Raw genomic sequence first — 15,094 nt, forward strand, 5'->3', positions numbered from 1 at the left:
AGTATAACCCCACAAGATGGGGTCTAGGGAGGGTAGAGTGTATGCACACTTTACCCTTATATTGGGAGGTAAGGAGGTTGTTTCCGATAGACCCACGGTTCAAGAGAAGGTGCCAAAACAACAATAATAGTAATAGCAACATATAATAAGATAAATAGAATAAAAGAAAGAAAGAAACAATCAAGTTATAATAGAAATCTAAAAAATTAAGCGAGAGAACACAGATAATAATACTTCTAGTACGGAAAAGAAATCCTTGTGCCCCCTACTAGCCCTCCACCCTGATACTCGACCTCTATGCCTCTTATTAAGGGTCATGTCCTCGGTAAGCTGAAGTTGCGTCATATCCTTCCGAATCACCTCTCCAAGGACTTCTTTGGCCTACCCCTCCCTCTCCTCAGGCCCACCACTGCCAGCCTCGTACACCTCCTCGCTGGCGCGTCAACGCATCTCCTCTGCATATATGGCCGAACCATCTCAACCTTCCTTCTCGCGTCCACCATAGGGGCCACACCCACCTTGTCCCGCTCACTTCATTCAGGATCATATCTCACCTGGTATGCCGCACATACATCTCAGTATCCGCATCTTTGCCGCATTCATCTTCTGGACATGAGCTTTCTTAACTGGCCAACACTCCATCCCATACAATATAGTTAGTCTAACCACCACTTTGTAAAACTTACCCTTAAGTTCAGGCGATACCTTCTTGTCGCACAACACACTTGATGCGAGTTTCAATTTCATTCATCCCGCCCCAATACGATGAGTGATATCGTCATTAATCTCACCATTCCCTTGGATGATCGACCTCAGGTACTTGAAACTTCTTTCTTGAAGATGACCTGAGTATCAAGCCACATGTCCTCGTCCTCTACATGTATCACATCACCTAACTTGCAGTTTAAGTACTCTGTCTTAGTTCTGCTCAACCTGAAACATTTCGACTCCGAGTCTATCTCCAAACCTCCAACCTTGCGTAACACCGCTTCGCGTCTCGTCAGTCAGCACATTGTCATTTGCAAATAACATGCACCATGGCAACTCTCCTTGAATGTGACGCGTCAGTGCATTCATCGCCAAAGCAAACAAAAACGGGCTAAGAGCAGATCCCTAATGCAAACCTATCATGACTGGGAAGTGTCATGAGTCACCTCCAACTATCCTCACACGGGTCTTGGCTCCATCATACATGTCCTTAATCACTTTAACGTATGCTACAGGAACACCTCTAGTTTTAAGACTTCTCCATAGCACCTCCCTTTGGGACTTTATCGTATGCCTTTTCTAGGTCAACGAACCCCATGTGCAAGTCTCTGTTATTCTCCCTATACTGCTCCACCAACCTCCTCACAAGGTGAATGGCTTCTGTAGTCGAACGCCCCGGCATAAATTCGAACCGGTTCTCCGAACTTAATTTTTATGTAGTTTCTATGTAACTTAATTTCTACATAACTATATCGAACAAGGCATACTACAGAACTATGTCTTAAGGCATAGCTTTGCCGGAATAGACATAGTTTCTATGACAACCTTGCCTTGCAATTTTTTATTTTTTTACTCTGCTGGGTTCAAACCCAGAATGTTAGGATATTTTCGGCCATTTTTTTTATTACTTAAAGTGCCGAAAGGGCAAAAATTAAAGACCAGCGATTTGAGGGGAAAAAATTAAAGACCCCCCTCCCCCCTCCGCCCCCCCCCCCCCCCCCCCCCCCCCCCCGGCATTGTGCGAATGACCCTGACGAAAATTTTAATTTTTGGCCATTAAATGGGTTGATCTTTAATTTTTGTCATTCAACAATTGAACTAATAGCCAGTGAGGCATAAATTCTTTAGTTATGTGGGGCATAACTTGTGAGATATTATAATATAAAAGTATAAATTTATGCCCCGCAAAAAAATTATTTGTTATGAGGGACAAAAATTAAATACCAACATAAAATAGGGGTATAGAAAATTTCATTTTGAATTTAAAGTGTCCCGGCCACCTATTAAAGGAGATTTCATTCTGGTGGTTCGAATTTCAAATCTCTTATTAAGATTGTCAGAGTACTTAATTAACTGTTTATCATAACTTTTGGTGATTAAATTCGAAGTAATATTCGAAAGCCTAAATTCCATTAATGCCAAAAATAAGAGAATTTGGAACTCTTGTAATTTAGTTTGCGAACAAATTGCAAATGACCTATATTTTAAAATCAATTTAATTTGAGATCAAGTTATACACGAATTAATTTTTAAAAGATATAATACAATACGGGTAATCACAGAATTATTGGATTTGTTATTAACTGCCTACGTTTATGTTTTGAGCTGCGTAATAGTTAAAGAATATTGATCAACAAAGTGTTAATTAAAGATGTTTTAATTAAACTAAATGAAATTTTCAGTTATTCAAAGAGAAGAAAGCCTAATTCAGCTAAAGATAACTAGTAGATTTGTTGATGTGCAAGGAGAAATGAAGCAACATTCATTCATTTCATTCTAGAGAGGAGAAGAAAATAAGAAAGAACAACAAAACTCTTTTTCTTCTCCTTTATTTTCCATCACTTAAATAATTCCTATTTTACCCTCTCATTAATTTCACCGCCACCATGGCTGCCGTCGCCGGAGTAGATTTGTTGATGTGCAAGGAGAAATGAAGCAAGAATTATTAACTGTATCAATTTAAAATACACTAGCTATTCAGGAGTACTTAAATCTAGTTCGCTCCCATGACAAAATTTATAGGGAAAATAACACTATATGACAATTTGAGGAAAATATTTACCCGGATTAATTCATGTTTATTTTTTCACCCGACCTAGCCATCAGCAGCGGCTATGGAGAAGAAGGAAGCGACAAGGTAATTGGGTACGCCATCGTCGGTGACTGTTTTAGCATGCAGCGAGATGAGAAGCAGCGGCGTCGCCGATTTGGACACTGTTGCCTTTGCCGTCGCCGGTGACTGTGCACTTTGCCGTCGCCGGTGACTGTGCACTTTCTGCTTATTGATAAAGAAATCTTGTTGTCGCCGGTGGCTGCGCCGTCGTCGTCACCATATCTATGGTTTCGGTAAAGTGTTTATAAACACCTCTTATACTCTATTATACACTTTTATACGGAAGAAGTGTGTATAAACACCTTTTATACATTATGTATAAACCCCTCTTGTCTATAAACACCTCTTGTATAAGTTTGTATAACATTGTATGCTAGCGTAAAAGTGTGTATAAACACCTCTTATACATTATTATACACCTTTATACAAGGTTGATAAATTGTCAACAGTAGGTGTATAAAGTTGTATATTGTTGTATAATGTTGCATACAGTGAAAAAGTGGCTATGCGGGTGTAATTTAAAAATATGGCTACGCAAATGTAATTTTGTATGCTGATTGTACATTACTGAAATTTTCCCAAGTTTATATGTGTCACGGCAATTATGGATCTGGGTCGGGTCGGGGTAAAAATATTATGGGTCCTGATTTTTTTAAAGGAAAAAGAGTAATTTTTAATTTAAAAAGAAGTTAAATGATTTTTAATTCGAAAAAAAAAAGTCTCTTAATGAAAAAGGTAAATATGCACTATTTGTGTAACAACGAGGGTATATATAAACTACTTTTAAATAAGGGTATATTTGCTCTAAATCGCAAAGTTGAGGGACATATTTGCCTTTTTCCAAATTTTAAAAGATATAATACAATACTTAATAATCAAAAAATTATTGAATTTGTTATTGAATGTCCAGTTTTCCATTATTAAAGATGGTTTAGTTAAACTAAATGAAATTCTCATTAACTAAACGAGGAATGAGTCTAATTCAGCTAAAGATGACTGGAGTAGTAGATTTGTTGATGAATGAGCTCACAGAAACTTCTGCTTAACTTTTTTTTTTTTTCAACCGAAAGCTTCATCAATTAATTCATTAAAGACATGATATGTCCAAAGGAGCGTACAACATCATGGATGATCCAACTCAAAAATGTTTTTTCCTAGGAAAATCAATATATGCAACAAAGAAATTGAAAATTTAGCTAAGTTATGAGCAACAACGTTAAACTGTCTAGGAATATATACAAACACAACGTGCTCTAGACATGCAGACGTATTTCAAATATCTTCACACGCAACATACATGTCCCACATAGCCTTCACAGTTCTCTTCAAGATATCGACTAAACTTTTCGCATCAGAGAAAAGATAAAGTTTTCTCCATCCATTTCTACTTAACCTGATGAATGAAGAAATACTACTTCCTTTAATTATTTTTTTTCAGTTCATTATATTTACCTAATATTTACATCTTTCAACATAAATGAAAATTATCTTCCAGCATAAGTCAAAGACAAAATGTCGCTATTATTTCTCAGAAAAGAAAAAAATACCTAGCTATCCATTAGTCGATCCATCCAAATTTAGAGAATTGAATGTTGAGTCGCATAAGATAGATTAGGACCAAGAGCTAAACTTGCCAAAAGTATACACTGTACACATGGGCCGCTTATGGTGGGTACCTACTTTTGTTATGTTGATTAGTATATGATTAAATGCAAATATTTATATGCCAACGCTCCTCGAATGATAATATTCTTTTTTGGTTAAACAGATACGTCTTATTACTTTACTGGATATAAGGGAGAATCTCCCATTTTTGTAGTCTTCACATGATTTTTTTTTTCTCCATTTTATCTCAAATTAAAGCTTTAATTACCTTAAAAGTTATCACATATTTCGGTAAATTTGAACAACTATATGGGTTTTTTAATACTACAAAGAGTGATGATGTGTAATGTAACACCTCGTATCTTAGAACTCATGTTAGACTCGTAACGTTAGAGTTTTAGAGAAAAATTTGAAAGTTTGTACGTATTACGAAAGTGGTTGACCAGCCTAATTCGAGCACCCGTAACTCCTTGATTAGTTGATAATTTGAGAAAACTTAAAACATGAAAGTTGTAGCCCTTTGGAATAGCTTTCCAACGGTATCTTATGGAGCTCAAACGGAGCTCTGTGCTAAGAGTTATGCCTGTTTTACTATCACTGGTGGGAGCAGAATTTTCAGATTTTGGGTTACGTTTTTTAGCCTTTTCCTACTCTAATTGGGACTTCTTATTTTATTATTGTATGAAGTAAAAAAACGTCCCTAACACTACTCTAAACCCTAAGAGACTATTCTTTTTCTCTCTACCTCCATCCCTAAAGAACCTAAACACTTCAATCTAGCAAGAAACTCATTCTTGCAATCAAGAAAAATCAAGAAACCTTCAAGAATTTGGTTTGGCAATCTAGTTTCCTAAGGTTTCCTCCAAGGTAAATATTTTAATCAAGAACCTTTGTATTCTACAAGATTTATCATTTATAAAGACTAGAATAAATCCATCAATCCCGTTACCCTATAAAAATCAAGAGTTGTAAAAAGTTGGAGAAAACTCTAGTATTTTTCTGTTGAGTTTCATGGCGACCAGTCATATTAATTTGGTGTTTCCCGATAATCTAATCGTTAGATCATGCCCAAATTTTAACTAAGTGTTCATAACAAATAAGTCTAAAATATGAACGGTGGAGATTGGATTTGGAGGTCCGGAGCAGTACCCTTTGAGCCACGAACAATAGCTACAAAAATCAATGAAAATCCTCTCAAGGTTTCCAAATTCAAAGCTTTTGGAATTCTTCTTCAAAGATTCAGACTTTTCTTCAAGTTTTGGAGCGATTAAGGTATGTAGAGTTACTATCTACGTGTGGGAACATCATTTTTCTTCCCCACGCTTCATAATCCATAAATTATGATTCTCTACTAAAACTAGGGTTTCTACACCATGTTCATGACAACCCTAGGTCCATGTCCATGATTATATTATGTATGAATTGCTATTATTCTATCATTGTGTTCTTAATAACTCCATATGATTATTGAGAATCAATTCGTAATCTATGAAAACCTATATCTTATATTCCATGGGTTCTTGCATGCATGTTTTTAAATAAAAATGATTATTTCATGAATATCCTACATGTCTACAAGTTTTCATGCAACTATATTATATAATTACTTTCATGCTATGATACAAGATACATGCATACTAAATACAAGTTATTTCATGAAACTATGTTTACAAGTTATTTCATGAAACCATGTTTACAAGTTATTTCGTGAAATCATGATTACAAGACAAGTACAAGTTAATTCACGAAAATCATGGGCTTCTTAGCCAACTATATTATGTTCATGTTTTTGGGAGTTGCATGAATTACCGAGAAGGCTCAGATAGCCTGAAACTACGTAGCCACCGTAGGACAAGGATCGCTCCGCCCAGTTAGGACGATACCTTAATTTTTACACTGAATGGATCCATCAGGCACGTTACCACCTTATACCCTGGCAAGGTATAGGGGCTCTGCTGGTTCGGCGAGGTACCAGACTCCACGTATCCACGTGGTGATATCATGTGTCGGTTTATGAAATGCTCTCCCTACTTATCATGTTTTACTTATGTTATATATATATGTACCCATGCTCATGCTCATGCTCAGGTTTTCAGTTTCAGTTCTTATCATGTTATTCTATGTCCCATGTTATTTCTTTCAGTTGCTTTACATACCAGTACATTCAATGTGCTGGCGTCCCCTTTTATTTCCCGGGGGCCTGCATTTCACGATGCAGGTACTGATATACAGGACGACACATCTGCTCAGTAGGACAACATTCGTATCAGCTTATTGGTGAACCCCATCTCATTCGAGGTTTAGTCAACTTTTGTTTTATGATTAGTTATGCATCCAAAGTATGCTGGGGGCCTTGTCCCAGTAAGTATGTTTTCCAGTCAGACTCATGATAGAGGTTTCATAGACTAGACAAGTCAGTTATGTTATGTTAGACATTCGGAGTCGTATAGCCATTTTGGCTCATTCATGTTATTTCCGCACTCATGTTTAAACAAGTATTTTTATTAAGTATTATGACTTACTACGTTTATAAAGGTTCATCATGCATTCACGTTATATTCCGCTCATGTTATGCCTCATGATGATTCAGCAAGCCATGTGGTTCGCTCGATCACATGCAGTAAGGCACCGAGTGCCGTGTTTCGCCCAGGCCATGGTTCGGGGCGTGACATGTAAACTGTGATAGTGACACTACAAAAATCTATTTTTCAACCAAATTTAAATATTTTTTATCCATTTTACCCCTAATTGAAGCTTTGATTACCATGCAAGTTTTCGCCTATTTTGGTAAATTTGAATAACTATATAGACTTTTTTAATGCTACAAGGAGTGAGGATGTGGAAACGGTGATAGTAACACTATAAAAAAAACTATTTATTCAACCAAATTTAGAATTGATCAAAAAGTTTGTTGTCTTTCTTTTATATGGAAAGAATTATTAAACTTATTTCAAATTATTTTATTCCTATAAAAATTTATTATAGACAAGTAAGAAAATCATCGTGACATTCTCTTTCTACCTTAATACATACTTAATTATTAAATTAAAAATTATCTTTTATATATAACTAAAAATATTTGAAAAAAGTAATTACATACACGTTTAATATATTACAATATAGATTTTTACTTAGTACTATATATGAGTGAGGATGACAAATCTCAGGGCTTAAAAAGGAATTTATGCCTTACACGTGGCTGCTGACTACTGTAATTTAATTTTCCTTGCATTGCCAATCTCTTATTTGCAGTGGGCCCACGTCCAATTCTACTTTAGCTTTCTATTTAGGGTAAAGGTATAAATATATTTCTTAACTTTGCGATTTAAAATAAATATATTCTTCGTTATAAAAGTGGAGTATATACACCTTTACTATTATAAAATGATGCAAATATACCCCTGTCGTTACATAATGGGGCATATATACTCTTTTCGTTGACGTGATTTTTTTTAAAAATTATTTAGGTTTATTTTTAATTAAGAAAAATGCCACGTGACTTTAACAAAAAAAGCCTACCCATTTTTTTTTTTTTTTGAGTAGATATACTTTTCTAAAGCCACATAGTAATTTTTTTTTGGTGATCGGGGCTGGTTCATTTAAAAAAATTGGTAGACTTATTTTTTTAAAGTCACGGAGATATTTTTTTAAACGAACCAAACCCGACACACCAGGAAAAAAAATTACCATGTGGCTTTAGAAAAATATGTCTACTCAAAAAAAAAAAAAAAATAGGTAGAATTTTTTAAAAGTCACGTGACATTTTTTTAATTAAAAAATAACCTAAATGATTTTTTTTAAAAAAATCCCGTCAGCGAAAAGGGTATATTTGCACCATTTTGTAACAACAGGGGTATAAATAAACCACTTTTGTTACCGGGATATATCTTCTCTAAATCGCAAAGTTGAGGGGTATATTTGTACCTTTTCCCTTCTATTTATTACCCTTGTTTTCCATTTTATTACCTTAATATCGTTACATATTTTTGTAAATAAGCCCATCTTTACGTGCCTTTCTATAAGGCTTAAAAACAATTTTAATCTTTCACAAATTTGCTGCAGTCTTATTCATTTACTCAAGTACTCTCTTCGTCTCAATTTATGTGGCACCGTTCGACTTGGCACAAAATTTTAAAAAGAAATGAAGACTTTTGAAATGTGCAGTCTAAATTAAAGCTTACACATTTGTGTGTTATAAATCATTTCATTCAGGGTAAAAAAAGAAATTTTAAGTAAATTGTTTCTAATTATAGAAATATGACATTTTTTTGGGAATATAATAAAAAGGCGATGGTACCACAAAAATTAGAACAGAGGGAGTATAAGTTTGCTTGGGATTATGTTGGGTTTTTAATTTTATATCTAATCTAAAATAAATATTTTTTATATAACTAAAATGGTTGTATTTTAAAAAAATATATCAATTTTTGCATAACCAATAACTCATATTAATATAGTATTAATTATGAATAATTTAGTGAAGAAACTTCTTACTTTCTAGGGGTGAGTAATTTTTTAAGGGGTGTACCCAAGCTAAAAAACACCTATAATATCGACCAAATGATACCTTTTAAATTTTGTCCTTATATATTACTTATCGGGTAACCTTGAAGCAAAATTTTCTTTTTAAACAAAAGCATTTATTAGGTCATACTTATATTATTTAAACATGTCCTGTGTTCTCTCAATATTCTTCTCTCTATTTGTTTAAAACTCCAAAATTTTGCTTCTTCAATAAGCGCATATGTACTTGCAAATACAGAAGGTAAAAATTATTGAATAGTGCCGTAGAGTGTTGAAAGTTGAAAATGAACGTAGCATTATCATTCATGATTCGATTGTCTTTAAAATCTCCTGTTTGATTAACTAAGAATTATTCTTCTGTCTTTAATGAAGAACTAAACTGTTTTTTGAGGTCATTTTAATGAATTTAGGTTATTTCTTAAATTTCGTCTAAAACTAAGGTTAAAAATCACATTTAATAAGCATAAAGTTGTGACACATATAATAATGAGTGAATAATTAATAAATATCAAAAGAAATCTATTTCTCTATACCTTATCACGTTAGTTTATAGAATATTGAATCACTTGCGTCGCTTTGGTATTTGCTAATTTTCCTACTAAACTTACTTCCTCATAATAATTTTTTCTTTAAAAGTTATCCAATTGGATGAAGAACCTTTAATAATTATGAAAACTTATCAACAAGATATGATATAACCTGCAATTATATTAAATAAATTATGTAATAGAAAAATGTGCCACAAATTATAGTACTTATTTAGTAAAAATTACTTACTATTTTATATTTTAAGTTTGAGCCCGAGCTTAGCAATGCCCCTGGTATTGAGTTTGGCCCCGGGCTTACATGGATAAGAAAAGTTATTCAATGCCCCTGATATTGCACGTATTGAATATATATTACGATTCAAATTGCGACCTCTTGATTATTGGATTGTTGTTAACCGAAAAGAATTGGATCACTCGAGATATAAAAAATTTCTTCTCGTAGGTGTGTAGTTGTTGGAATTATTTTTTTAAAAGAAGAATATCTTCATCCATCCCCTAAAAAGTTTTAGAACAAGAAGAAAGAATGATTTGCACAAGTATATTACCTCTTAGTAGGGGTGTACATGGACCGGGTTGGTTCGGATTTTTTAAACACCAAACCAAACTAATTGCGTCGGGTTTTTGAATTTATACATCAAACCAAACTAATAAAATTCGGGTTTTTCAATCTCGGGTTTTTTAGGTTATTCAGTTTTCTCGAGTTTTTCGATTTTTTTTTTGTTTTGGAATAGTCTTGATACAAAACATATAACTTTTACTACAAATATTTCTTTAGTCCCAGTAAGATACAACTATATAATTAAGGTGTTGCATAAGAAAATAACACAAAATGTGAGAAGAGTGATGACATTGTATTAAAATATTCAACAAAAGATAATAAAATCAGTTAAAATAAATATTGCTAATTAATAAGCCATAAAGAAAATGACCATAATCTAAAAATACTAAGTCATGCTAAAATAAGTACGGCTAATAAGTATTAATTACGTGACAAGAAAAAAAACTTAAGCTATGTATTTTCACTCTCTAAACCAATTATGCAAAACTAAAGAATAGATATCCAACATTATTGTCATTCCTAGTGGTAAATTGAATTTCTCTTGTTAGTATTAGCGTTGACTTGGTTTTGGTTTGGACTTTATATGAGTTACTAATATTCATAGGATATAAAACTTATTGACATTCAAAATTCTAAGTTCAAGCTTGAATAATATGATAATAGATAAAAAAAACTACGCAAAAATTTAAGAAATATTTATAAATTACATTACAAATAAATATTTTTATGTATAAAATATTTTAAAAATTGAAACATGTAATGTTGGGTTGGTTTGGTTCAGTTTGACTTTTTTTAGTTAAAACCAAATCAAACCAATTATTGTCGAGTTTTTTTTTTCAACACCGAACCAAGTCAAACCATACCACTAGTTGGATTTTTTCTCGATTTGACTCAATTTATCAATTTGATGCGGTTTGTCGGTTTATTCTGTACACCCCTACCTCTTAGTGTATCCATAGAGCTTTGGGGAACTTACCATGAAGAAGTGTTCTGTTCAGCGTATGCTTCCATTTCCCCTTCATCTATTTACTTTTTAAGTTAGGCTTAATATATAGATGACCCCTTAAACTTGTCAGTAAATTTCATTTGAACACTTAAACTAAAGCTTATTCTAATTAAGCACGTAAATACATAATAAAGTGTTCTTATTAGACAATTATTGTTTAAAATCCCGGAAGAAAGGTTGGAGTTTGAATTGTCATAGTTCAAAAGTTCAGGATTTTTTTTTTTGGAGTTTGAACTAATAAAGATTCAGACATTATGAATTTTTCCTAGAGTGTGAACTACAAATTTGAAACTCCGGATTTTTTTTGAACTTCAGCACATTGTACTAGAGTTTCATTTGTCAAATCTTCGAACTTTAACACCCTGTGTTGGAGTTTTTCCGTATTTTAGTTAAGATTTATAGAGTATTTGTATGATTCTATCCAAATGTCATTCCGTCACAATAAATATTAGTTTTTAATTATTTTTTAAATGATGACAAAATATTAACTAGTGATCCAAAAATTTGTCATCGGGGCTAATTTTCATTTTTTTTTTTGCGCGGATTTCTCTTCTTTTGGGCTGGTCTTTAAATTTTGCCCTTCATATTTATGATCTTTAAATCTTGTCCCTCATATTTGTGGTCTTTAAATCTTGTCCCTCATATTTGTAGTCTTTAAGTTTTGCCCTTCGCTTGGAAAGGTGGGTGAATATTTGAGGTTCTGGGTTCGAACCCCCGCTCAGGCATAAAATAAAAAAAAATGGCAAGGCAGGGCTGAGGGACGTGTATGCCGGATCCGACATATATTACTTAAGGAAAAACTAAAGTTATGCCGGATCCGGCATAACTAAAAGTCTGCCCTTATGGGGCTAACTTTTAATTAAGGCATAACCAAAGGTATGCCCCATAAAACAGAACTTTTCCTTAAGGCATAGACTTTGCCTTATAAGACAAACTTTTAGTTATGCCTTAAGGAAAAATTCCGTCTTATGGGGTATACTTTTAGTTATGTCTTATGGGGCATACTCTTAGTTAAGGCATAACTAAAAGTATGCCCTCATAAGACGAAACTTTTCCTTAATGCATAACTAAGAGTTTGCCTTGAAAAGTTAAAAAAATAAAATATATGCCTCAAGGCAAAGTCTGCCCCTTCCGGCAGACTTTTAGTTATATAACTAAAAGTCTGCCGGAAGGGGCAGAGCGAAATTCAAATTCTGCCTTGCGATTTTTTTAAATTTTTTTGAATAAGCTGAGGTTCGAACCCAAAATTCATAGATTTTAGGCAGACCAAGTGTAAAAATTAAAGGCCATCAATTTGAAGGACAAAAGTTAAAGACGACCCCAAAAGAAGGACGATTCTGCGATTTTACGATTAGCCGAGGTTCACTTTTGGCAAAAAGTCGAGATAGAAAAGAATACACGGCCCAATACTATAGCACTGGAAAGGAACTGCTAGTTACCATTTTGGACTTGCCACTTGTTTGGTCATTTCCTGATAAAGTTAGCAAAAACATGGGCTCAAAGCCCATCTTTTCTTCATAGGTCGGTAGTCTTCTTAGAGCCTGTTTGGATGGGCTTATGTCTATAAGCTGTTTATAAGCTAAAAAAAATAAATTGAGGTAATTTAATTTTTTTTTTTTGGTTTATAAGCTGCTTTGGATAAGCTAAGTCAAATGGACTCAATTATTTTTTTGAGCTTATTTTAAGCACAAAATAACTTTAAGCTGGCTAGCCAAACACTCAAAAAAAGCTGAAAACAGCTTATAAGCCAATCCAAACGGGCTCTTAATTGGGTTATCTTATGCCACTCTGTGGTCCACAAAGCTTTTGGCATGCAGTAGGTTCTTCTCATAGGTGTTGACTTTTGTAGTTCCATTGCAAGTAATGAAGCTGTAAATACAAGCAAGCACTCTCTACTTTAAACCAAACAAGTAGAGCACAGTACCTCTATGATCTACTAACACCAATGCCAGCACGCTAAAGTGAAAAAAAAAATAACTTATTCATATAAACAATAAAACGTCTTTACACTATTGAACATATTGTACTAACAAGCAAAATGTCTTATTTTTCTAGATTATTAATCCTACTTTTTATGGACAACTACTTATAAATACTTTTTTGGTAACGTGATACGTGATAGTGTAAGTTCTTATACTGGTCCGAGAAAGAACCTTTAATTCTAGACAATAGTATTGCAGATTGCTCAATTATTTAGGGTAATTACTTATCTTTATCGAGTGTTTACATCAAACAAAGTAATTTAACCTTACTAGTTAAAAATTATAGTAAGAATTCATATCATTTAACCGATAAATGTGTATAAAACACATATCTTACATTTATTGATTTGACGCGACAATTTTTTATCATAATTTAATACTCTATATTATTGGCCTCCTCTAGAATGCAGTATAGCCCCAAAGCTTCGCCAGTGCTACTATTGTGTATAATGTATATATAGCATCAGGCTTTAGCCCAAACCTAATCTGCAATAATACAATGTACCTAATCATTAGTATATACAATCGCCCTTCATTTATCATAGTAGGAGAGCTACTTTAAACATTGGAGTGAAATGGAAAGCGTAGTAACAGTGAGAAAAAGAAGATATATAGGATAATTAGTCTATAATGTTTAATGATAAAATAAGAAAGGAAGGAAAAGTATAATCAAATTATCTGAACTTATCATCAAGGGTTGTGATAGATAAAATCCTTTTACCCTTAATTAGGTCTCAGGTTCGAAATCTGGACATGAAAACAATCTTGATAGGGAGTGTTTCCATTTTTAATGAACCTTAGGTGACGTAAATTTAAATTAGTCGCAAGTCAAAAGCAGGTAACTTAAACCGGATGACCCACGAAAAATATCATCCTAACGTGCATCACAAGAAAGCAATAGTTCGTCTCTCTGCATTCTGCATGGAAGATGGTCCAAAATCCAATGACGTTAAGCTGGTCCCCTTCAAAACCATAACCCCATCTCAAAGCACAGCACTTCATTAACCATAAAATATTCAAATTCTTGTAAACCCCACAAAATAAATCCACAAACCTATACTCATTAATTGTGTATATAAATGTTGGCACTAATAAAAATTGTCAACAGATGCACCAAGATCACAAGACTATATATTTAAGCCCCCGAAATTAGTTCAAGTGACAAAGATTGAAGGCCTTGTGACGGGTACATGAGTTCGGAACTTTTTTAACCCAAAAAATAACTTTTGGAACCAAACTAACCCTTAAAAAAAAAAAATCAAACTAGGCTTCACGCACAGATTCTGTGCGCGAAATCCTCTTTCCCCCGACCCCAACCTTTATTCTTTGAAAATCAAACTCAAAATTAAGCTTTGTTCCGTACTTTGACCGAAGATTAGTCACGTTTCAAAACACCGGAATATAAATATTTTATATAGAACTTAATATTTTTTTAGCGTAAAATAATGTCGGCTCATTACATCAAGTATACATATATGTTTGGATCATCGTTTTAGGGGTTGTAAAGTGCCTCGAAGTAAGTTTGAAAACTTGATATCTTTAAGTTTTTTTTCGTACTTTGACCGAAGATTAGTCACGTTTCAAAATGTCAGAATATAAATATTTTATATAGAACTTAATATTTTTTTAGCATACAATAATATCGGCTCATTACATCAAGTATACATATACATTTGGATCGTCGTTTTAGAGATTGTAAAGTGCTCCGAAGTAAGTTTAAAACTTATTATATTTAGGTTTAAGTGTCATATTTTATAGGGTTTTGATTAATCTCTTTTGTTTTACTCCCAAAGCTATGAAGGTACTTTTCAGGTTCAAGAAAGATGGAAAAGAAAAAATTACTCTGCTTTGTATTAGGTTATTTTTTTCTTTTCTGTTTTTCTTTTTTTATTTTTTTATTTTGTTATTGTATTGTGTAATCCACACCTTTTGAATGTGCAAAAATAAATATAATATTTAAAATAATTCATCCAATACGAGAGGTTCATAATAATTGAAAAATATTTTATTCCATTAGCAACGAAATACATCATTAAATTACAATAGATT

Source organism: Lycium barbarum, chromosome 1, assembly GCF_019175385.1.
Source record: "Lycium barbarum isolate Lr01 chromosome 1, ASM1917538v2, whole genome shotgun sequence".
NCBI classification, from domain to species: domain Eukaryota; kingdom Viridiplantae; phylum Streptophyta; class Magnoliopsida; order Solanales; family Solanaceae; genus Lycium; species Lycium barbarum.